Raw genomic sequence first — 25000 nt, 5'->3', positions numbered from 1 at the left:
TGAGGATTCAGTTAAGGATATCAGCTTACTTCTCAACAAGGTACAATTTCTTTTTACAAGCGGCACAGTTCATTTCTTACTCAAAAAGTACGCTTCATTAGTATTTGTTTTTTTTTTTTTATCTAACCTGCCGAAAAATAAGATTGGGTTCAACAGCTCCTCCATGAAACTGTCTCATTACACACCTACTGATTTTTCAACTTAATCTGTCGTAAAGTATGATTAGGTTCAGCAGTTTTTCCATTAACCTAATTACATGACCTGTTTCCCTTAACCCATCCTTAGGTGAGAAAAATGATGTACGGTCAAATACTCAAGTCCGTTCGCCTCTCCAGCTTTTTTTTTTTTTTTTTTTTTTCCACGGTTGGATTCATAGACGCTTGAATACGGTTGGACTCAAGGACGACTGAATACGGTTGGATTCATAGACGATTGAGTATGGCTGAATTAGCAAGCGATTGAATATGACGTTGTTGACTAAAACGCTTATCCTTAATCATTTGTGGGTAATAACATGCACATTCACTCACATCTCATTCGGGCATCCATAAATCCAGCAGTACAGAGGCACGGAAGGCACTCGGACATTAGTATATGAGTGTACAGAAAATACATTCATAATACATCAGTGGCTACAATAACTATACTCTCTTTAACTTGGCCTAAAATTGCTGTCTCTCAATCTTCAGTGCGGAGTTGCACTAACAGATTAACACTGGAAAAAAAAATGTACTAGTCACGAAGAAGTGCTAGGGAACGGTGTAAAGCCACAGCAGTTTTATTCTGCCAATGACCCACGCGAAGAAAGTTACAAAAGGACAAAGCTCTGGGCCAAGTTAGGGTAAAAAGACTACAGTATACAAGGGTCATGTGCTTCCGTAACACGTCCAAGAGAACTTGTACTGGACACAAACGCATAAGCAGGGTCAAAAGTTTGCCTACCAGATACAGAATTTCACTGTGTCTACTTCACACTTCAGAGGATGCCCTTCACTTTCCATCCAGACCCATTACATCAAAGGGAACCATCTATGGTCAGAAAAACATAGCTACCAACCCTCTCTCAGCTTATGAACACAAACCAGAAGAGGAAAGTAGGAAGAGGTGAAATACTTCAGTAAACTTTTGCTCCGAGTTCACATTAAGGACTGCTAATGAATAAGCTTCCCATCAATTAGATACGGTAACTATAATTTAGCTCTGCAAAACCCAATTAGGTTCTGACAGGGTTTCAAGACAGCACCAACGGAGAGCAGACTAAAACTGGACCTGAATCACTCATAATCTTGGTGAATACATCGGGGAAGTCAAACCACTGACAGGCATCAGTCACGACAAGACATTTTGTTGTATTTCGATAGAAGCACAAAATAAAATGCAAAACTAGGAACCGAGTCATCAGTTAAGCCTCGTAATTCTTACTAAAAACTAAAACAACACTAGAATCATCTCGCACACCTAACCCAGCCTAATCCAACATATTCTAACCTAATCTACAGCCAACCCAGCCCAAGCTATGACTAACCCAGCCTAACCCATTGCCAACCCAACCTAATATAACCGATGCTAACAAACAAGGACCCTAGACCCAATTCAGCCTAACCCAGCCTGTAGTTAATGCAAGCGGTACGGTACAGAATTACAGGACAAAAATAATTACTTCAAGCTAATCATACCTCACCTGACCTAATATAACCTAGAGCCTTCCAACCTAACCTTACCTCACCTAACCTAATATATACACCTAAGAAACTCCTCACCCTGACCAAACCTCACCTAACCTACTGTATCCTAGAGCCTCCCAGCCTAATATTCTCGAGACCCCAGCCTAACCTGCCCTAGAGCACGTGTACTTAATCACGCGACATAAATAGTGATAGATCATGTGCTATTCGTCCCGTCCTGGCCTTATCAGGGTCTCGATAACGCGGCCAAAGTCACGTATGTACCGTCATCTCGTGAGGCTACTGATAAGGGCGATAAAAGGGGAGACGGGGAGAGGAACCAGGGAAAAGAAAAACAAAAAGATATATGGAAAAATAGGCTAAAGTTAATGGCTACCGACTGCACGAGGGTTTTTCAGGCAATTAAATTTTTATAGGTCACAAATTTCCCCTAGAACACAACCACAAGAACTTTTTTACACTCAGGTCCTTAACTGATCTACTGGGTGAACTGGGACAAGGGTAAAACAAACTGTATCCACCAGTCTTACCGGTACGAGAATCGAATCCAGGCAAAGGGACGTTATGTGGCGTCATCCGGTGAGGCAACTGACTGATAAGGGAGGATTAGGGAGGGATTAAGATTGATAAGATGGGGATCAGCCACGAGACAGTAGTGGCTGTATCAAAGAGATAAACTGATATGGAGAGAAGCGTGTGTGTGTGTGTGTGTGTGTGTGTGTGTGTGTGTGTGTGTGTGTGTGTGTGTGTGTGTGTGTGTGTGTGTGTGTGTGTGTGTGTGTGTGTGAGAGAGAGAGAGAGAGAGAGAGAGAGAGAGAGAGAGAGAGAGAGAAGCACAACTAAGGGCGTGAGATCATGTCCTGTGCCTCAATAAATTAACATTTTTCCTTACACAGTTACCTCGGCTATAATGTGTTACAAGGGTGGCTATTAAGTGTTACAAGGGTGTGTTGTCCCTGGCGATAACACAGCCATGACACCGTGATTGATAACACAGATATCACCGGCCTTTAAATCACTACCTTTGCTTCAACTATCTGCAAATATCGACCTTAATTTTACCCTTGACCAACTAACATCACCTTTTTTTTTAATATTTACACTAACCTGGATGCATCTTGCTTTATTTTTTATTTTTTAATTATTTATTCAGGACAACTAGACGACTTCATGATAAGCTGATAAATGTGTTTTCAGTTAAGCCAATGATAAAAAATTCACAGCTAGACTTTGGACGCTTCACTTAGTCTATTTATTTACTTATTTACTCTATTATTTATTTCATTTTCGCTTGGGAAGATGATTTACTGCTCATCTGAGACCACTTTATTCTTGAGTCTCAAGAGCGAGTTACAAAAACTCATAGAACAAAATTACAGTAAAATAATTCATAGCTACAGATTAACAGGACACAGGGTCGCATTCCAAGTGGCTGTGGAGATTTCTTTGGCGATTTATCATGCACAATACACCTCAAAATCCCCTTGCATGCTACTGGTCCTGTTTCAGTATTAAAACGACATATATGAACAAGTGAAGATTAACGGTGTAATATGCAAATTAAATCGCTAGGAAAGAGGCGCTAGGAAACCAATACGACCTAAAATATGGGCTGAAGTCGTAATACCGACCCCAGCCATCAATGTCAAAAACCTTACCATGTCTTTCTCTTCTAGTTCATTTTCTACCTGCAGACGATTTTATTCAGCTTTTATTTCGACAGGAGGGTTTAAATACAGCCTTAATTCATTCCTTCACAACAACAACTGAATGAAATCGGCCGGGGAGAGCTTCAAAATTAAAAAAAAAAAAAAAAAAAAAAAAAAAAGAGGGGCGTTAAAAATATTAGAGAACAAAGGTAATAACACCTGACAGGATACACGCCACATCGAACATCCAATACGCCATCAGAAACTATAGACGCATGACCTCAATTTCCACATCCAGGTCAGGCAGCCTACACCACAAGCATGCAAGGTCACACATACACACACAGTTGAGAGAGAGAGAGAGAGAGAGAGAGAGAGAGAGAGAAACGCAGCTAAAGAAAATTAAAGAGACGAAAATACTTACACCTGATTCTGTTTTAAAGGTGTATGTGATGGACGTGTGGAGTGTAAATGTGAAAGTCAGCAGTGTGTGCTGGAACGAGCAATGTATTAATAGAAAGCCATTAAAAGCAAGTGTGAGAAACGTGCAGCTTGTGGGAAAGCATGAGAGTAGTGTGAAGCTGTGAGAAAGCTGATAAGGGAATATGTACTCGTGTGTGTGTGTGTGTGTGTGTGTGTGTGTGTGTGTGTGTGTGTGTGTGTGTGTGTGTGTGTGTGTGTGACAACGAGGGGGGAAAAAATCGGTATAGCCACAGCAAACAAAACACATGAGCAGTGAAATCTTTACAGTCAATGTAAGCGAGACCTTCATCCAACTCCACGTGCCTCCGACGAAATAACAAACAAGACGGAACACTAACAACGGGTCTAAGGGTTAAATATCTGACTCAGCTTTGCACTCTGACCTTTGACCGACTGATCTCAAATCGAACTCTTTATCATTTTTCCAAGGCCTTCACCCATTCTAATAAGTGTGATTTAAAGCAGAGCAAGACTGTTTTGAGATGATCTTTACCCTTTACCCTACTGTTCTCAAGAGCAGTATGTCAACTCAAGGGCTGACCCACAACCCGTACACCCAGTTTGGTCTAAATCAGATCAAAATTGTGTTTGTTATTCTGACCACACACGAGCCGAACTTTCACCATCTTTCTTACCTTGATCTCAGACTGAATGACTTTTCCAAATTGAATCCCTTTGTCCTTGCTTTACCCTCAGTCCTTCCCCAAGTCACGTCTGAATCGAATCAAAATTGTTACCCTGCCATGTGACCTGAATCTTTAACTTGTCTTGTGGCCTTGGTCTTTGAATGGCTGCTCTGAAAATCGAATCCATTCACTCTTGCCTTACCTTCAACCGTTCCTCCAAGTCTAGTATTCATCGGACAAAAAATGTTCAAGTAGCCCTTGCCATGTGACCTGTTCCAACCCCCCCCCCTCCAAAGAAAAAAAAAAAAGTTCAACTCCAGGGAAGTCTCTCAAACTTCCCTCAAGTTTGGTCCAAAGCGAATAAAAAGTTTTAGTTATTATTCAAACACACACACACACACACACACACACACACACACACACACACACACACACACACACACACACACACGTATGTAAAACACCCGTCTCGATTCGCGTGTGCTGGTGTAGTAACTTATAAAGGAAGTGCCAGCTCAAGACAGAAATGAGCGCGTATGTATCGGTACGAGATGTGCAACGGAGCAAAATATACCTGTGCAGACGTGAATGACCCCGGCAATTAGTAAGAATTAGACAGCACTGCAACACCTTTATCAGATAATTTTCACACTCGTATATCCGAAGCCTGACAGCATGTAATTCCCCAAGCCCCTTCCTCTTACTTAATTTTCCCTCTCACGCCCTCTCCTCCCACCGTCTTCTATCATTATCCACGCCTTCATAAACCTTCTCCCAAGCTTCTAACTCTTTCCACTCCCTCTCCCCTTCCCTTATCCTCCATCCCTCTCCCCTCTCTCCCCTCCCCTCCTGCCTAGCCACTCCCTTCCCCACCATTACCACTCCCTTCCCTCACCCATCCCTCCGCGTGTTTGAAAGCAAAGGAATGATTGCGTCATATGAGCTCACTGACAGATTATGCGTCAGAAGGAAGCCAGATAACGGGTGGGTCTTTTCAGGTCTTCACACTGTGCTGGGGATCTACTGTATTTGCTGTTTCTTGCCATATCTGCATTCTTTAAACACTTTTCATTTGGTGACATTCTTTTCTTTCTCAGCTAATTCTGTTCAAAACGTGGTACACTTGTTCCATTGGCAAATATCCCCAGACATCTTCTATTTAGCCCTTTAACTGGGAATCATGGAGTCTACAAGTCAAACCACATACACAAACAGATAAAAATGGCATCCTATGTTCTTGTATGTTCATCAATCATTATGGCAGTGTGTACAGAGGTAAGTCAGTGCACTGCAGCTGTGTGGAAACTATCTTGCGTTCCGCAGAAGATGTTGGCAGTATTTATTCCATTTTTACTTCCGTCAGGCAACTTTATCCAACTTGCCGGTCACTGTCAGACTACGTACCGGTACGAGAAAGATGCCAGACAACGAGAGTTTTAAGTTTTACTTATCGTCATGAGATTTTATAAAAACAATAACTTTCGATCTGAAATGACTAGACAGCTAATAACATCAAGAATGGGTTATCAGTTCACAAAGCTTACTGGTGGTGGCGACCCTGTCTCTCTTCAATCCTTGCAACACGGAGACTCCTGTGAAAGGTAAACCTGTCAAGCGTTTGCCATGTTGCAATGGTGTCACCGCAGTATATAAATATATATATATATTTTTTTGAGGACTGATGTTAATAAACCCTTTCACTGCGACATTACTTCTTATTTTTGCTATCTCTTAACGATATTAATCAGATTAGGAGAGATGCTTCGATTTGGGGTGTTATATAGCCTTCCATTAATCCTTGCACCATTAGAGGTTTTTCCTACCTTTAAATACAATCGCCTAGTGCCTATAAAACGAAAAAAAAAAAAAAAAAGTCAGCTGACTAAAGTTGTCAGGAAATAACAAGATTACTCTGGCCCTAACTATATTCAGTCTACCGGCTGTATTAATTTTTAGATTTTGAAGGCAAAATGTTTATTATATCACTGGATGTTAGAGGTTTCCCTTACCTGGATAAAATCCTCTAACAGTAGCCACAATAAGTGTGTCTCGACCTGGGACACTGACAGGAACAACAGTATTACTATTATTTCAGCACTCATGAAGTCTATTTCTATTTTATGTTAATAAACATCCATTTCCTCAAGGAATGAAAGCACCTGAAAAATTCTGGCAAAGCAAATGTTTCAGCCACTAGGAAAGGTACCGGTATCTGAAGTATGAACAACATGTGCCAGGAAATACATACATATATATATATATATATATATATATATATAGGCAAATACATTGAAAATCGTACCTCAGATTTAAGATACCTACCCTGTGGCAAGGTTAATTAATTAATTTCTTTAATTATATTTCTGTGGTATGGGTAACTCAAACATGATAGTCTGAAGGACAACCACCTGGGTTAAGGAAACCAAAGTTAATCTGGGAAAATCTGGCAAAGGTAATAGAGGCATCACTGCAACGTTCAGTTATTCAGAGAACGGATTACATAAATAAACAAAAATTATTTACGAGAGCGCTGTTTTGATATATGCAAATCTTAACCCATTCGACCAGTACTTACTTCTTACTGTTACCGTTACCAGACGAATTTACTCGTCTCAAGAGTTACTTCAATAAGTGTGTTCCCTTAATCAGAATTAAATCGACTGATGGCAACTAGTATAAAACATGACGTCCCTGAGATGAAGATGTTAAGAACTTCGACTGGACGGGAATGTCGCAAATTTATTGTTCAACAAATGCCGGACTGCTTTAACTCAACTCTTTCCTCATACACTTTTATTTTCACTGAACTTTACGTAGCTTCACCAACTGTATGAGCCAGATTTACAACTTTCTGGGAGTGAAGTTGTCAATCCTGTGTTTATCATTAGGTTGCGTTCAAGACACTTCCTCCTGTTGCCTCATCTCCAGTATCAAGCCAGCATGCCAAACCAGGTGTTTAGAGGTGCCAGGTGTATGAATCCCCCCCCCTCTCTCTCTCTCTCTCTCTCTCTGAATCCCTAGCCCAATCCCTCCAAACTTTTCCAGCCTACATAAAAGCTACGTGTTTTCCCATGAGCTTCAATTTTTTCCCCCATTTCCTCAATTCCTTCTCATTGCTCCATATCTACTACCTTTCTTATCACACGTCTTTTTTTTTCTTTTTTTTTACGTTTCCCACAACTCTTGTTTACGAAAAAAAAATACTTCACTACCTTTAGCGTCTTTCATCCAGTGGCGCCTATATTAAGCTTATTTCACCTACCTACAAACGATTTTGTTCAGCTTGGGAAGTTAGGAAAGACTTTCATAACAGAAGGGGGTATAGTCCTATATAGCCTCCAATATCTTCATTATTAGCCTCCTATAAATAGAGTAATATCTGACGTTACTAACACACACACACACACACACACACACACACACACACACACACACGACTCGACACGTAAGTTGAATGGGTTTGTGAAGGTGTGTTTTCCTGTAAAAAAAAAAAAATATTAAATCCTATGAGCCGGAGAAATCTTTTTCAGAGTTATTCTTGTCATCTGCGGATTTTATTGAGCTTAAAGATAAGCTTCTAGAACTGGAGGGGCGAGATACAGCCTTAATAATCCCCTTCAACACGGGACGCCGTTTCAAAATATAATACCAGTCAACGCCTTTGTCAGCGAGGTACGAGTGAGGCCATTTAAATCTGCATGCACTGAAATGTCCCCTTACACCCTGAGGATGCCCAGGGTATATTGATGGCTATCTACCTACCAAGTTTCATGCCTTTACGACAAACTGTCTGGAGCTTGTCATGTGCCACCTGCACCCCCGGGGTGTGATGAAACCTGTCAAAAACAATTCTTAAAGAATGAGGCTATCATATGGCGCAAACCATGCAGTGGTCGGCCCTGCGGTTTTTTAGATATAAGCTTCTCAAAAGCGTTACGGTCTGGCCGGGTCGGGTTGGGCCGGACCGGGTTGGTCCACTCATATGTGAGAAAATGCCACTACTTTACGAGAGACTCGCGAGGGCTTTGCCCTCGCTCGTAAAAATCGTCTGGTAGCAGCAAAAATACATACATATATACACATACATACATATACATACATACATACACAAACCAGAAAGGACGTAACCCGGATTCAAGAGATTCAGGCTGTTTATAAATGTGTCCGTGGAGCACAAAGACGTGCTGAGATGACGTACGAAGAAGGAAGTGGAAGGTGCGTGTGCAAGTGTAAGACTTCATGAGGCTTCCTTCTCCTGTAGTCATGACAGCACACACACACACACACACACACACACACACACACACACACACACACACACACACACACACACACACACACACACGTTACCGATACTAACATGTTCTTCCTTCAATAATAGTAATAATAATCATAGTAATAACAAGACGACAGGCCTATATGCAGTAAGTACATTATTTCTTACCCGTCGTTCAAGTCAATGTTTAGTTTTTCCTTCACTAGATATCTGAAAGCTTTAATAAGGAACTTTATTTATTTACTACATTTATAATATCGGTAGCTATAAAATTAATATAATAATAATAATAATAATAATAATAATAATAATAATAATAATACCGTAGTATATAATATTATTTCTCCTGTTCAATCTTGCAACTACAAAAAAGTATTTATTCTTCACTAAATACCTTGTTCCTTGGAAAAAAAAAAAAAAACTGTATTCTGACGACCAAAACAAGTAATATTTAGCTTTTATATTGTACTGCCCGTATACAAAGAGAGAAGCAGCTATTTATTAATCCTTTCACCCTTTCTAGCAGCTAAAAAAAGAAAATCCTTCATTGTCTTTGGTTCAATGCATTTTTCGTAGCTTCAGTCCTGTGTGTGTGTGTGTGTGTGTGTGTAGCGTCCTCGGTAGAGCCATGAAGTATCCTGACATGAATACTGTACTCGAACATGTGGACTGAACGCAAGGCAGTTCCATATTAAATTGTCCAAAAGAAATAAAATCACCAGTCGTAACGACCATCATCTGTAATATATACTAGGCGTTTCGATATTTCTCTGATCAGCATTAGGTAAAATACAAGAAGAAAGATAAACCAGCAAAAGTACAGTAGCCTACCTGATAATAAACACGTTTGGCGCACGACCCGAATATAAAACATCGCTTGTGACGTGTACAAAGCAAAACATGGGCAAGGAAATGCAAGAAGGCACGGTGTGGCAGTCACTGGCAACTGGCACTCACTATCTCAACAGTATATTGCCTTCCTGCCACTTATTATTTAAGTTACAGAAATACTGTGTTGTTAGTTCGAGAGGCGTTGTTAAGTCTCTAAAGGCTATTAGTATAACAAAAGATCGGAAATATTTAGTCACGGCACTTCACTCACACACACACACACACACACACACACACACACACACACACATACAGTATATATATATATATATATATATATATATGTACACACACACACACACACACACACACACACACACACACACACACACACACACAATGAGCGTGCGCGGACACATACAAACAACATTTTCGCCACAGTATGTGTCCCTTAAGCTGAAAACAGCAGTCTTGTGGTAGTAAGAATAAGCAGCTGCGTACGACGCCAGCGTAACCTGAGAGGTGCCATGAAATCATTAAAGTGGGGAGGGGAGGGGGAGGTAAAGAAATGGGCGTGGTGAGCAAAGGTGTGTATATGAAGGGCTGGAATGTTAGTGTTGTGGCACTGGGACAGGAAAACATACCGCGAAAGTGGCTTGAGTGCAGTAAGGATTGAATTCAACATATCCTCCAAGACTGAACGTGAAGGGGTAAAAAGAAAAAAAAAAAAAGGGAGGGGGGGGATAACAGAAATGGGTGGGATGAGCTGGAAGTGCAATGGATGTTGGAAGGGGCCATGAGAGTAAACCCTGTAAGATGTACAGTACTTAGGGTAAGTGTAGTGAAAGAATAATTCAAAGTTGCTCCAAGCATAAGAATACAATTAGCTCCTGATGCACTAATTTATCTTGTGCCTTGCAACATAAAAATGCGTCATCATAATGTACACAAAATTGTATAACTGCCAATGAGCACAGTAGCGAGAAGTGTGTGTTGCTTACTGCGCGACCAAGTGAGGTAAACATGACTGGAGGCAGCAAAAAAGAAAAACAAAAATCCTAGGACTGAGGGGTTAGAGAAACCGAGACGTAGTTGTGTGGGGTGGGTGGGGGGGAGTAGGAGGTCAGCACACGTGTAGCTTACAACGTTGCATGACCAAAGTTGGAATAGGGTAAAATCACCAGGAGACAGCATAAAAAAAAGAAAGAAAGAAAGAAAATGAAAAAAGCCCTTGCAGTGAACAGAGAAACTGAATACAAAGTGAGCACAGTAGTGGTGAGCGTGTGGACTGGATGGTAGTAAAATGATAGGCTACAATAAAAACGAAATACTGCATACGACATCGAACCGTGAATGACTGATGGCATTTTCAACATACACCGCACGAAGCACTGACATTGATCTGCTTTCTAACGTACAATCAGTTATCCGGATACCGATGCGAAATCACAACGTCAATGTGGAAGTATCAGGTTGGCCTATGAAACAAGTCCAGTACGAAACAACTGTGAATGCTACCCAATTGGCTATTAAATTTTTTGCCGAAGAGGAAGTCGATGGGGGCAATTTATGCACTCATAGAAAATCAAATACTCGATACTTCAGCAAGAAATTCATGGTTCAACCCGTTCAATGAGATGATGTCGTCTTTGATTTCATTACTGCTATTAAGACTACTATATTCAGCTTTGGAGAGATTTTATAGTAAAAGAGGTTATTGAAGGCTATGTCTTACTCCTCCAGTTCAGTCTCTCCTAAAGTGAAAAAAAAAAAATAAATAAACTTCTAGGGTAGCAAGACTAAAACAAAAGACCGTCTCATTAAACAATTTAAGCAAGAAAATAATGGCTGAACCCCTCTAGTCCAGTGACAATTTATTTATTGCTATCTCAAGATGTTTTACTTAGCCTCAGGAGAAACTCTGAACTGGAGGAGACAAAGTCTTCATTAACGTCTTCAATAAGAGATCTTTCCCCAAAAAGTCTGGAGGTAGGAATAATGAACTACAAATAAAAGATACCGGATTAAACTGCATCTTACCGGTATCTCAGTTTTTCTAGTCAATTGGACACATACACGCTTGATAACGGAATACTGATAACAAACGGGAACAATGCACTTAAAACAATCATAGCTACTTAGAAAAACGTTACAATACTACTTATCCCAGCATAATCTTTTTGAGTCGTAACCCCTTGACTGAGTTAACGTCTTCTATGCGTCATATTCTTGCTATCTGGAGAATATATTATTCGGCTTAGAGAAGCTTTGAACAGAGTGGGTTAATTACGGCCTTCACTAGCCCCTACGTTACTTAAGAACATTAACCTAGGTAAAACCCTTTGTTAATAACCAGAATAAACTATATCGCAAGTCATCGTTTTCTGAATGATAAGTAAGTACCGGTATCTTGTAATTACACGTGTTATAAATTGCTATGATATTTTCCAAGCAAAAATAATCGCTACAAATATCAACCATTGATAATAAAGCATGTAATGAAATGGTCATACTGTAAAGAAACATTAATAATTAATAATACTCGTAATAAACTTGCAAGTAATGAAACCTTAGTCGCAAAACATTAAAAATTTATGTTCCAACGCTCATGACACTAAGACCAATGTCCAAAACGTGTTTATGAATATATCATATCTGAAGCACACCGATAAAGCATGCAATACCCCAATCCACTGCGTCTGCGTGCCCGTCTGACTGTCTCTTTATCTCTTGGCCTTATCTCTGAAGACGGTGCAGTGTTCTGAGCAGTTATCTATAAAACTGTTGGTCACGGTTCGGCTCTAGTCACCGTGCTGTCTGATATCCAGCACGGTCAACCCATCATCAATACCAATGCCCACTCCAACGTACCCTCATTAACTAGTGGTCAAATCTTTCCGGATATTATACTTTTATTGGTACTTATTTAATTTATGTGATTTTGATGAGTTATGTATAAAACTGTTGACCCCGGTTTGGTCCTAGGAACTGTCCCTTTGTTTATATTCGGGACTCTGGCATGACCGACCACCCCCACTCCAGCCCACTCCGACGTACTATATACCTTATCAATTTGAGGCTAATCATTTAAGATACCGGTATATTATCAGCATCAGCAGTAAAAGTACAGTTTGCTATCTATTAAAAAGTTTCATCAAAGTTCGATCCACGCACCGGAGGCATGACCGGACACTTCACCTTTCCCGAGGCGACCTCAATGTACCCCACCCACTCCCACAATTCCCCCATCCCCACAGCCAATGACCTCTTCCTCTACTGGCAACCCTCACCCTCACAGCCACCTCTTCTTCCATCCATCCCCCCCCCCTCTTCTACCCCCCATGCACCATCCACCTTCCTCATCTCTCATGCAATTTCATCCACCCTCACCTTCCACGTTCCATGCACCTTCATCCACCCCCTTACCTTCCACCTCCCACATCCACTCCTATCTTGCACCTTCCATGCACTGTCATCCACCTCCCTTATCATCCAACTCCCATGCACTTTCACCCACCTCCTATCATCTTTATTCCACGAATCTTTTATTCATCTCTTACATTCTTCCCACGCACTTTCACCTAACTTCACCTTTCACGTACCAAGCACCTACATCCTCCCCCCACCTTTCAAATCCCTCTCCTCTCCTGTACCTGTCACCTAGCTTCACCTTGTACAGTACATTATCCCATTAAATCCATTACTCTTACTCTTTCCTATGTTATGTAGACACTGCTTCAACCCCCTTATATAAATCCCATTACTTCAACTTCTCCCTCCAGAAACCCCTACCCTTCTAGTTGCCTGTGTATATACTGCCAGAAGCACAATGATCCTAATTTATCTACGGCAACAAGGCATATACCTGTAAGCTCCTCTACAGCCACTCCTCTCCACTCAGGGGTGCCAAATAATATCCCCTGTATGTAACCTATCGGAAATTAAATGTCATCATCGAACAAAAGTCTACAAACTGTCACACTATAGTTAGGAAGAGGGATGCTGGGAAAAGCAAAATACAAGAGCTGAAATAGAAGACTGTGGTAGTAAATCAGTGGTCGTGTGTAGGTTTCGTTACTAGTGTTTTGGTTAGGAAGGATGGACAGACACATGACACAGACGGTGAAAACATAGTGACAGCAGAATGGCATGGTGAGAGAAGACAGGAAGGTAGGATAGATAAGAGACGTGGATAAGATACTGGTAACTTACAGTGGTATGGTGTAGGTTTGCTTATTTGCAACACAGGAGTAGCCAGTGTGATAACTGGCTTCTATGTACCGTATATACCGTATCTAAGTTAACAAATTATTTATCAATGTCTGACTCGGATCAAAACTGACACAAACATTTCATTGCAGATCGATGAAGTCACAGGTCAGGGGTCAAGGTCAACGTTCTGGGTGCGGGGTTTACATGAATGCCTAATCTTATGTAGACCTAAACTAGAGATGTGACGGTGTGAATCGATTTTGGTGCAAAGATAAAGTTCCGGCACGGCGCTGTTGTATGAGCACTCTCTTGGGTTTGATCGCGGCCAACAGTCGTTGGGTAAGATTACCTGCCTACTCACTCTTCTCTTCCTGTCCCCCCCCCCCTCCACACACCTCATTACTAGGCCTTCCACACGCTTCCAATGCACACACACCTTTGGCAGCCTTGAGTAAGTAGGAAGGGCCTCGTGTCAGTCACGTGACAACAAAGATGTGCGGGAAAAATATGAAAAATAAGCATAATGAAATACTGAAAAAGGGCAGCGTAAAATAAACACGTCCGGTGAGACGAAAAACAAATGTAGCATGATGTGCGAATTAAAAAAAATAATAAATATGGAAGAGAATACCAGCAAAAAGTAAATGATAATTATACTACTACTACTACTGCTACTACTACTACTAATAATAATAATAACCACGGTACAGTATGAACCTTTTTAGAACATATCCCAACAAAAAAAATGGTATACAAAAAACAAGAACATGGTAGAGAGGATTATAAACTACCGTACTAAAGAGTATTAACTAATTTCGCTTTTTAAACTAATGATACTGCAGAGTTAGCACGGTGTGTGTGTGTGTGTGTGTGTGTGTGTGTGTGTGTGTGTGTGTGTGTGTGTGTGTGTGTGAGAGAGAGAGAGAGAGAGAGAGAGAGAGAGAGAGAGAGAGAGAGCTTCTGTCCTCTGCCAACGTTCTCACCACTAATCTGATGGATCATCATCATCATCATCATTATCATAATCATTTCTTTTTTCTTCTTCTTCCTCTTCCTGTGGCTAACTCACACATTCCATCGTCCATTCCACTCGCGCACGTCAAAACATCAATTCAGCCCTTAACTATATTTATCAAACACTGGCGCGCAGACTGAAAATAGTAACGCGGAAGAGGAAGACCAACGAAGAGAAAAGGAAAACCAATGGCAGAATCCAATTTATGTTTTATTTATCCAATTCAGGTACAGGCCGCTCCCCAAGACCCAGCATCCGGTCCAGGTGCCAGGTGAGCTAAATCAGGAACTTTCAGATTTCTCGTTTAATTCCAATTTAAATTCTTCACGTTCATTCCGGTCTAAGCAAGTCAACTCTCAACCATCCACTAACAATATTCACTGTAGTGCGTTTGATTAAGTCTGGCCACGATTCCTAGCCCACTTTAGATATGATGTTGGCCATGTGTTGTCTGACTGGAAGGCTGATCCGACTGGTATACTAAGCAGACTCGTTTCTAGCTCATAACTAAGGCTAATTGAAATTCATGCAGCCATAACAACTTAGGAGTGGCCCAGTTCTGTCAGATGAAAACATACCAGCTATAATAAACTAACGGTCAACTCCCTCCTGTGACTCGGGTTTGTATTTCCAGGAAGGACAAAGAAAATAGAATCGTCCCAAGTCTCACATTCTTTCTTTAAAAAATCTTGGATACAGTTTTTTCCCAGGCAAGACAAAGGAAACGAGAACGCATAAACTTTCCATGTACCGTATCATCATCTTCAAGCAAATAAGCAACTGAGGTAAGAGGGAGACTATCACAAGTATGTGTTTCCGACCCGTATCCACCGTCCAGCTGGGTTAATCTCAGCCCATTACGAGCTATTCATAGACCTATTCATTATTCGGACCGCTTCATTTAATGTGTCAAGTCCATTCCAGTCATATTATGTCATTTCAGCCACGTTCATTAAGCTATATAAATTCACGCCCACGTCTATCACGTCAGGTCTAATTTGGTACGAATTCAGGTCAGATGACATCCATTTGTCACTTACGATACTAACACTGATCCCGTATTAAACGCACTATTATATCCATTCAGTTCATTTAATTCCTCCTTTCAGATGACGGTATATTCTTGTTAGGTTTATGTGTTTTTGTTTCGCTAAAGGACGGCCACCCACTACGGAATGGGTTATGAAAACAGAACCTAACACCTCCAGTTCAAAATGCCTCTCAAACTTTATATGGAGACAGCACGAATAAAAAACAATAAATAAATAAAAAGTTAACAAACAAAAAGTGCTAAGGTACTTCCAGGTCACTTAAAGTTCATGAGATCCAATCAGCAATGACTTTCGGGACACCGTGGAAGGGGGGGGGGAGGAAAAGGGGTGGTCGAGGAACAGGAGTGGGCGAATAGGCTGGGATAAATATAAGCCTATGTGGCAGGTGGAGTATACCCTGTGAAGATTAAATGAGTGTTGTACGTCTGGCGGTATTGCAAGAGTTAAGGTTTGTAATATTTTTTCAGGGTGGACCAACAAACAGGCTACGGTGTGTATAGGGTACGCGGTTCACACCATAAAATTTTATCACCGTATCGTACCAAGAGTTTGTGGTGCAGGTCAAAAACGCCCATAATAAAGGCGTCTGGGTGATTTTAAAAGGACCAAAATATCGGGTCTTTACTACACTGTGCCGCGAGCTATTCAAGTGGAAGAAATCATTGACACCTACATAATCAAAGTTGTGTTTACTGTGAAGCTAATAAACACAACTTTAACACGTGGGTACAATACGACCAAAATATGAATCTCGACAAACATACTCGTAAGAGAAAGCAGGCAGAAGAGGACTAAACATTCACCAATTAGCATCTACAAGCATCTAATGAGTACTGCATCTGGACAAAAATAAATAAATAAATAAAAGTAATGGCTAAGCAGACAAACAGGATGGGTGACGAGCATACAGTGAATCCCAACTCAAGCCATTAACACCTTCAATCCGATGACGTGCTTTTGTTTCATCTCCAAGCGATTTTATTCAGCTCAGGAGACTTCGAATAAGAGGTCTGTATACAACCTACATTCACCTCCTTCATTACCAGGGCGCTCTCCTAACTTGAATACAGGAAAATAAGGTGCCATCCTACTGAAGGGAGAAAAATATGTGTTGTGTTCTAAGAAAGTGTCAAGAAAAAAAAAATACGCGGTGTTGGAAGGAATAATAATAATAATAATAATAAATAATAATAATAATAATAATCATCATCATCATCATCATAAACTATCCCTATCTAGCCTAAAGCCGGTAAAAAGGGGTACACTGGATTCGAAGGAAAGAAAGGGCGAGAGGGAAAAAAAAATCTAGGCAATCTACACGGGTCCCTGAGCTCACGTGTCGGTCGCCTGATCATGTGATGCGGTGGAAGGACCGGTTTTGGGGGAAGGGGGTGAGGGACGAGGAGGTGAAGGGTCGGGGTTTGTGGTGTGCTGGTGTATTTGACCGGCTGGGTTACAGATGCCCATATTTACCAACAATCTTAACCATCTTTATCCCCCCAGTCAAATATTTCCAAGAACTATTTTGTGCCCTGTGTTTTCCCATGTATATACTCATTCTAGTTTGCTTGTGAAGTTGCCAGCAGGTGTGGGAGTGAAAACGAGGAACACCCGCGCCTTCTTACACGCAACTAAAGGTATAAGAATGTTTGTAAATACCCGCCCAGTTGCAGACGGGATGGGTAGGTTGCCGGGCAGACGAATAAAATGCCGCGGGGACGATTTACTCTTTCGTTTCGGATTAACCACTTCACTACGATGACGCACGTATTTCTATTCTTGCTATCACAGTTCTATTCAATTTAGCGAGGACATCAAGTTGGTGAAAAAGTTAATAAAGGATGTAACTCATAACACACACACACACACACACACACACACACACACACACACACACACACACACCTAAGCTGAAGAAAATTGCCAGGCACCAGCAAGACTCCCCAACAAACCACTCCCCAAAGTTGAAGAAGTTAACCAATTCACTACGATGACGTCAACTTCATTCTTGCTTTCTTCACACTATTTTACTCCACAGCTGCAGACGGGAGGGTGGAAGGGCTGCCGGCCAGACGGACAAAAAGGGGCACCCATACTTTCGGTTTATTTGCTCTGGGTAACGACATATGGCCTTCTATTTTTCCTGGCAGTCAAAGCATCAATTTTGGTTCCAGATGCTTTAAACGGTCTCTGCGCAATGGAACTGTGCTTTAGTTTGGTTGGTTCTGAGAGCGGCATAGTGTTCTTATCCACAGTTGTATATCAGTGATTATACCGTAGATAACTTCGATATTTTAGAGAATGCTGTACAGGTGCCAATGAAGTTAGTATCATCTGCAGTGTTATTTGAGTTTCTTTTTGTAAAAAAAAAAAAAAAAAATGTTGATAGTGCGCAGTCACCAGTCAGGGTCCATACCGTACGTACAGGCATGAGCAAAAAAATTCGCCAACACTTCTCTTCCGCCTGTGGCAATGGTAGTGTTGCATGAACTATCGTAATTGCATTATGAAGCACTAAAGAGTAAGAGCTGGAATTAGTCTCCGTCGTCTGGGAAGGACTGGGAACATATGGACAGCACGATACAATGCTGGCTGAGGACGATCGGCGAACTTTTTCTCAAGGCTGTTAACACTTACAATCAATACCCACTCATAATTTATATCTTAGTTTGCACGAACAAGAGACGTGCGAACCTTTTACTCGCCTCTCCTCTCCTTGTTCGTTCTGCAAAAGCAAAGTTTAACTCATTACCATTTTCGTCTCGTAACGAGGTAAGTTTTAACAAAATGAACAAGAGAAATGGGATGATTTAAACCTTGTCCTTTCTGTGACAGCAAATCATCGTTACGACTGAGAGTCCACCCGAAGTCTGTCTGTCCTTCTACCCCACTGCCTGTATTGCATTCCATGGTCAGTTTTCTCGTTGCTTCAGTATGCTTTTTAAACACTCTTCATTACTAATTATTTCCGCCAACGAAGTTGGGCGGAGGGTATGTGATCACCCGCTTCTGTCTGTCTGCCTGCCCACATAGTAAATATATATAAACGTTACCGTCGAATTTCGATGACATTTTCTGGAGAGGTGACCCACTGGCCATGGAAAAGTTTATTAGATTTTGAGGCGGATCCGAATGCACATGCGGATCCAGTTTTTTATTTCTGTATGTGTTTAACTAGTGCAAGATGGGCAATTTTGCTGATTTTTAAATGTCTATAAAACTAATGCCCAAAACTTCCTGTAAAACTTCAGGCATATGTAATTCATGACATTCTTTTAATGAGTCTATTTTATGTGGATTTTTGTCATGGCACAGCCTGAAAACTACAACCTGAATTTTATAGTTTTGGTGACAATGGTGTTGGCGGAGGTATGCGCTCCCTGTGTGCTCTCTACTTACCTACATATATTTTACGAAGCTTTTAAAATTCTATTTCCATTGATGTTATCCATGCCTGTATCACAAACAAACAATCTACAAGAGATTATTAACGCGCAAAACGCATAATAAATCGCTAAGGAAAAGGACATAAAAAGGAGGGGGGGGGGAAACTAAAACCACAAGAGGGCCAGGAACGAAGGCTGGATCGTTTAGGTTACAATGCAGGGATGTGGGATGTGGTTTTACGGTTGTGGCAGGTTGGTATGTTGTCTTAATATCGTCATAAAACCATACAAAACACACACAGCACAGGCAACTAGTATTCTAATGTTTAAATACCGGTATCAGTTTCCACCAATACATTCACGTACCGTCTATTTACTCTATTCTCCCTATTTCCTGGCTATAATATCAGGCTTGAAAAGCTTAGTTTAATGCAGCCTTCACCAACCCCATCATCACCAGACAGCTTCCATAAAATGTGTGTGTGTGTGTGTGTGTGTGTGTGTGTGTGTGTGTGTGTGTGTGTGTGTGTGTGTGTGTGTGTGAGAGAGAGAGAGAGAGAGAGAGAGAGAGAGAGAGACTAATCACAACTTCGCGAACAAATTATTGGACCTAAACTATAGCTGCAACCTAATCTCAAACAGCGACAAACATCCACTCTATTAACAGTACTAGCAACGTTATATAAAAATCTGAGTTACACTGATCTATTCATACAAAATTACTATCAACAACTTTACTACCGCAGTCTAAATCAAATGGCAGTTTGAGATGAGGCGGGGGATCTGTCAGGATAAACTGTCAACTGTGTATAAAAACCAAGGTAAAAAGGATGGGATGGGGTGTGGGGTAATGTCAGGGAATGTCACTTTTATCAGCCTCCCCTATGCATCTTACCTTTGATCGAGAGAGAGAGAGAGAGAGAGAGAGAGAGAGAGAGAGAGAGAGAGAGAGAGAGAGAGAGAGAATGAAAAATGGGACAGGAAACTATCAAATACGATAAAAAACCGAGAAGATGGAGACTCAGAATGACGTGATGAGAGATGAGGAGGGAGGGGAGAGGATGCTGAGATGGAGAGCGAGGGGACGGGAGGCTGAGGTGGGGATAATATGGCAGGGAGAAGAGGGGAGAGTGAGATGGGGAGAGAAGCGAGAGGATGGTGGAGATTATGGATGAATATGATATGAGGAGGAGGAGGAAATCTGAGAGAAGGGGAGGAAAACTGAGTTGGAAGATGAAGATGAGCCTGTATACATGGAAGACAAGCGTTGATGACGATGATGATGTGGAGAATGGGAGAAGGAAGAAGCGAGTAAGGAAAGAAAATGGGAGAGGGAAGGAGGGGAGAGAGAGGATGCGAGGAAAAGGGAGGGGAGAGAGAGGATGCGAGGAAAAGGGAGGGGAATGGGAGGGACGGGAGAAAGAAAAATAGTAAAGAGGGGAGGAGAGAGGATGGAAGGAGAGATCTGCGTAGCGGAAAGGAGATATAAGTAAAGAGGGATGGAGAGATGGGAGAGTAAATAGGGAACAGGAGATAAGAGGGCAAAGAGGGAGAGAAAGGCAGGAGAGTAAAGAGAGAAGGAGAGGGAACAATAGATAAGAGGATAAAGAGGGAATGAAAGCCAGGAGAGTAGAGAGGAGAGGGAACAAGAAATAAGAGGATAAAAAGGGAATGAAAGGCAGGAGAGTAAAGAGAGAAGAGAGCAAAAAGGGACGGAGAGATAAAGAGGGAAGGAGAGCGAGCGAGATGGAAGAAGAGTAAAGAGGTGCTGAGTGGGAGGGAAAAGGTAGGCCTGGGCAGGAAAGTAGGCCTAGTCCTAACGACGTAGATAGGTGGAAAGGGAACTGGAGAAGGGAAAGAGGAATGAAATGTGAGTGATCGACGTGGAAAAAGAGAGAGGAGGGGAAATAAGGATAGGGGAGAAGACCAAGAGGGGAGGGGAGGGGAGGGGAAAGGAGGAGGAGGGGAAAAAGAAAGGAGAAAGAGAGAAGGGGAAAGGAGGAAGAGGGGAGGGTCAGGCAACGTAGTACAAAACATGGTAAACAAGCGTGATATGGAGAATATGAGTAACAGAGAGAGAGAGAGAGAGAGAGAGAGAGAATCGCAAATCCTAAATAAGAACAAAACAAAGCATCGATGAATGCGAAGAGTGACAGGGCTTCTCCCTCGATTATGTTACTACAACCATCACAACGCACATTAACTCCATCAGCACAATAACAAAGAGAAACTGAAGCCAATGCATATTTAATTTGACATTTAAAACGTTGCTACGGAAAATGCATACCGTACCATAATACCGTCTACATATCTAGAAAAGTTAGTGGATGAACTAGGGTACAGTACTCACCAGACTAGATTATGGTAACGGTGGTAATGGTGGTAGCCGATGGTGGTAGCGATGGTGATGGTGGTGGGTGGGTGAGGTACGCTTTTGTCTCCCCGGCCCCTCGTCCTCGTACCCTTCTTTCCTCTCTCCCTTCCCGCTTCCTACCTTCCTCCTGCTAGAGAATTACAGGAAAAACGTCCATATTGTTGAGGAAGCGGAAGAATAAGGGCGCCAGTTTTCGTGGGAATAGACTGTGACCCTCCAGGATTATGCTAGGGTGAGCGATAGTTGTTGCTGTGGTGGCGGTTGTGTGTTGGGTTGCCTGGGCTGCTAGGGTTTCACGTTCAACAAGGCTTCTGTTCGCTGTCCCTCTTAATAATATCGTATTTCCGAGGGCGTCTCTCGCATGCGTCGCCGCTTGCAGATTCCCCTATATGCCTGGCACTGATGATATGTGGACTGTTTGGACGGTACGACGGAGGTATGCGAAGGAAAATGGATGTCTGGCGCACCGACAACCCTGTACTTCCTCACCGTCCGAAGCACGTGGAGCGACTGACTGGCTAGCTGGCTGAGGCGGTCCGGTTGGCTGCCTGGCTGTGTGGACGAAGGGAGCGGCTGGCTGGCTGGCTGGCTGAGCTGGCTGTGGGTTGGCTGACAGGTGGTGTGGGGTGAGCATGGGAGGGTGTAAGCGACCTACAATTGTAAGCTGGCAGGTCTCACCCACGCCTGCATCCAACTACTTTCAAAACCGTAAGACACTTTTTGCAGACAATAAAATACGGTTCGGCGTCGGTCCACGATTCGGCGCGCTGTTTGATTGCCAGATTAATCCCTTCCCCTCCAACACTATGCTTTGTGGTTATCATTCTATATATTTGGATCTAGGAAACGTGTATGCGATATTATACACGTCAGTAGGCTTCCTGGTTTGATAATATTGGTTAATGCGTCGTCGAATGGAAGGTTAAATCTGGACTGTTCTGGTTAGAGTCGATCAATAAACTCCCCTGAAGAGGTGCGTCGGCGCTGCTGCTGCTGTGTGTGTGTGTGTGTGTGTGTGTGTGTGTGTGTGTGTGTGTGTGTGTGTGTGTTTGGCATGTGTGGGTGTGGGTGTCCGTCTGTGTGATGCAGGTGTGCCCAAACTCGACCCATATGTGCAGTACAATGACGTGTGTGTGTGTGTGTGTGTGTGTGTGTGTGTGTGTGTGTGTGTGTGTGTGTGTGTGTGTGTGTGTGTGTGTGTGTGTGTGTGTGTGTGTGTGTGTGTGTGTGTGTGTGTGTGTGTGTTTGGCATGTGTGGGTGTGGGTGTCCGTCTGTGTGATGCAGGTGTGCCTAAAGTCGACCCATATGTGCAGTACAATGACGTGTGTGTGTGTGTGTGTGTGTGTCCATCTCTCCATCACTGTTTTTTCCTATCACAACTACTAAGTTACTATGAAATACCAAGAACTCGGGCCCCCAGCTGTTGACACAAAGCGTCGCTCGGTATGCCTCTGCCAAGCCTTGCGCACGGATTCGCCATACAACCTTTATGACCTTGCTGACCTAATCAGTTCATCTTCCCTTCATACTGTATCAATGACAAAAATTTGGTCAAAATCCGTCGGAGGGTTCAGGAGATACTGCATCCACAAGGATAAATCAAGTTGACCCCATATGACCTTGACCCTTGACTGCTTAATCTTGCTGACCTAATCAATTCACCGTCCCTTCATACTGTACCAGTGACAAAAGTCTAGGCAAAATCCGTCAAGGAGTTCAGGAGATACCACTCCCAAAAGTATTAAGGTGGCCCCATATGACCTTGATCTTTAACCCCTTGACCTTGCTGACCTAATCAGCTCATCATCCCTTCATACTGTATCGCTGACAAATGTGTGGTCCAAATCCGTTGATGGGTTCAGGAGATATCGCATCCACAAGGATTAACTAATTTGCCCCATATGACCTTGACCTTTGACAGCTTGACCTTGCTGATCTAATCAGTTCATTGTCCATCCATACTATATCACTGACAAAAGTTAGGTCGAAATCCGTTGTGGGGTTCAGGAGATATCGTGCCCACAAGGATTAACTAGGTCGACCCCATATGACCCTGACCTTTGATCTCTTGACCTTGCTGATCTAATCAGTTCATCAGCTCCTCATACTGCATCACTGAGGAAAATCTGGTGGAAATCTGTCGATGGGTTCAGGAGATATCGCGTCCACAAAATTATGACCAATGCACGGACGCACGCACGCACGCAAGGACGGACAGACCAATCACTTACTGCCTCTTTTACCATAGGTGGGAGGAAGCATAATAATGAAGAGGGTTCGGTTAAGGTAGGATGGAAACGTACAGCATATTTAAGTGTTCAGTAAATCTAATCTACTGTTACATCCTTTCCTCGTCTTACCCCACGACAGCGTTATTTTAATCTCGCTCTCTTTTGATGTTTTTATTCATTTAAGGAGAGACATTTCGAACTACAGGGGAGGGGGCTGGATACAGGCTTTTATTAACCTTTCCACTACTAGAGGTCTTTCCTACGATGAACAAAACAGTCTGGTAGCAACAGGAACAGAGATGACCTTCAGTGACATATTGGATTTCCTCGAATGACATACTGTACACTTTAAACTTGCTATCATCATGCAATCTATTTTATTTTATTTTATTTATTTATTTATCTATTTATTTATTTATTTATTTATTTATTACATCTAAGGATTCACTTTTCGAACTTGTGGAGTTACCTGTTGCCATTCTTAAATCTGTCACCAATACAGATCTTCCCTCACTATACTAGAATCGTCGTGAGGCAGCCTGAATAATGTTCAAAATATTTCGTAGGGTTATATTACAAGTGGCTTTTGCGGACTTCGTAATACTTCTTCCAAACGATTTATTCTTCACTTTATACCTCAATATCCTCTTGCATGTTACTTATGCATACTATGTCGATAATAATCCTAAATAAATAATATGTAAGAGAATAAAGAACTGCAATAGATAATAACTCGCCTAGAAAAAGGAGCTACGAAGCCAAGAATGCGTCGAAATATATCACCAAGTGTTATATCCAGTTTATAAAATCCTGTACACCAATACTGCAGTCGATGATAACATATAAGTAACATCAAAGAGAATGATAAGTGTAACGTGCAACATAAATCGTTAAGGAAAAGATGTTACGAAGTCTTCTAAGCCAGAACATATTCTCGTCAGCGTAGGGGCCTTTCTAGCACCTCTTGAGTGCATAATTATGTATAATCAGTCCTTCGTTTTACTATTTTTTAAGTATTTGTGAAAGGATGGAGGGTGAAAGACTGACGAAAAGAGTGTGTGAGTGAGGTGGAGGGGGGAAGAGGGAGGGGGAGGCCGTGGATGAGATGGAGGGATGGGGTGGAGAGGTATATGAGAGAGGGGGGTGTGAGTTGGGAGTAGGACAGTGAAATGGCGGGGG

General features: G+C 42.0%; 1 protein-coding gene across 1 annotated transcript in view; it reads right to left on the bottom strand.

Annotated features, from left to right (window-relative positions):
* Positions 1–22067, bottom strand: part of LOC145394060 (influenza virus NS1A-binding protein-like) — a 66016-nt gene extending 43949 nt beyond the window's left edge. The window contains exon 1 of the mRNA XM_080268027.1: positions 21566–22067. The gene's annotated coding sequence lies outside the window, so the exon portion shown is untranslated. The remainder of the gene's footprint in view (positions 1–21565) is intronic.
* Between the last annotated feature and the right edge of the window lie 2933 nt (positions 22068–25000).

Source organism: Coenobita brevimanus, chromosome 26 (assembly GCF_032717465.1).
Source record: "Coenobita brevimanus isolate Jiangsu-jjx chromosome 26, ASM3271746v2, whole genome shotgun sequence".
Lineage (NCBI taxonomy): Eukaryota > Metazoa > Arthropoda > Malacostraca > Decapoda > Coenobitidae > Coenobita > Coenobita brevimanus.
Note: the sequence above shows the minus strand (reverse complement) of the source record. Positions and strands in the feature narration are given on the sequence as shown.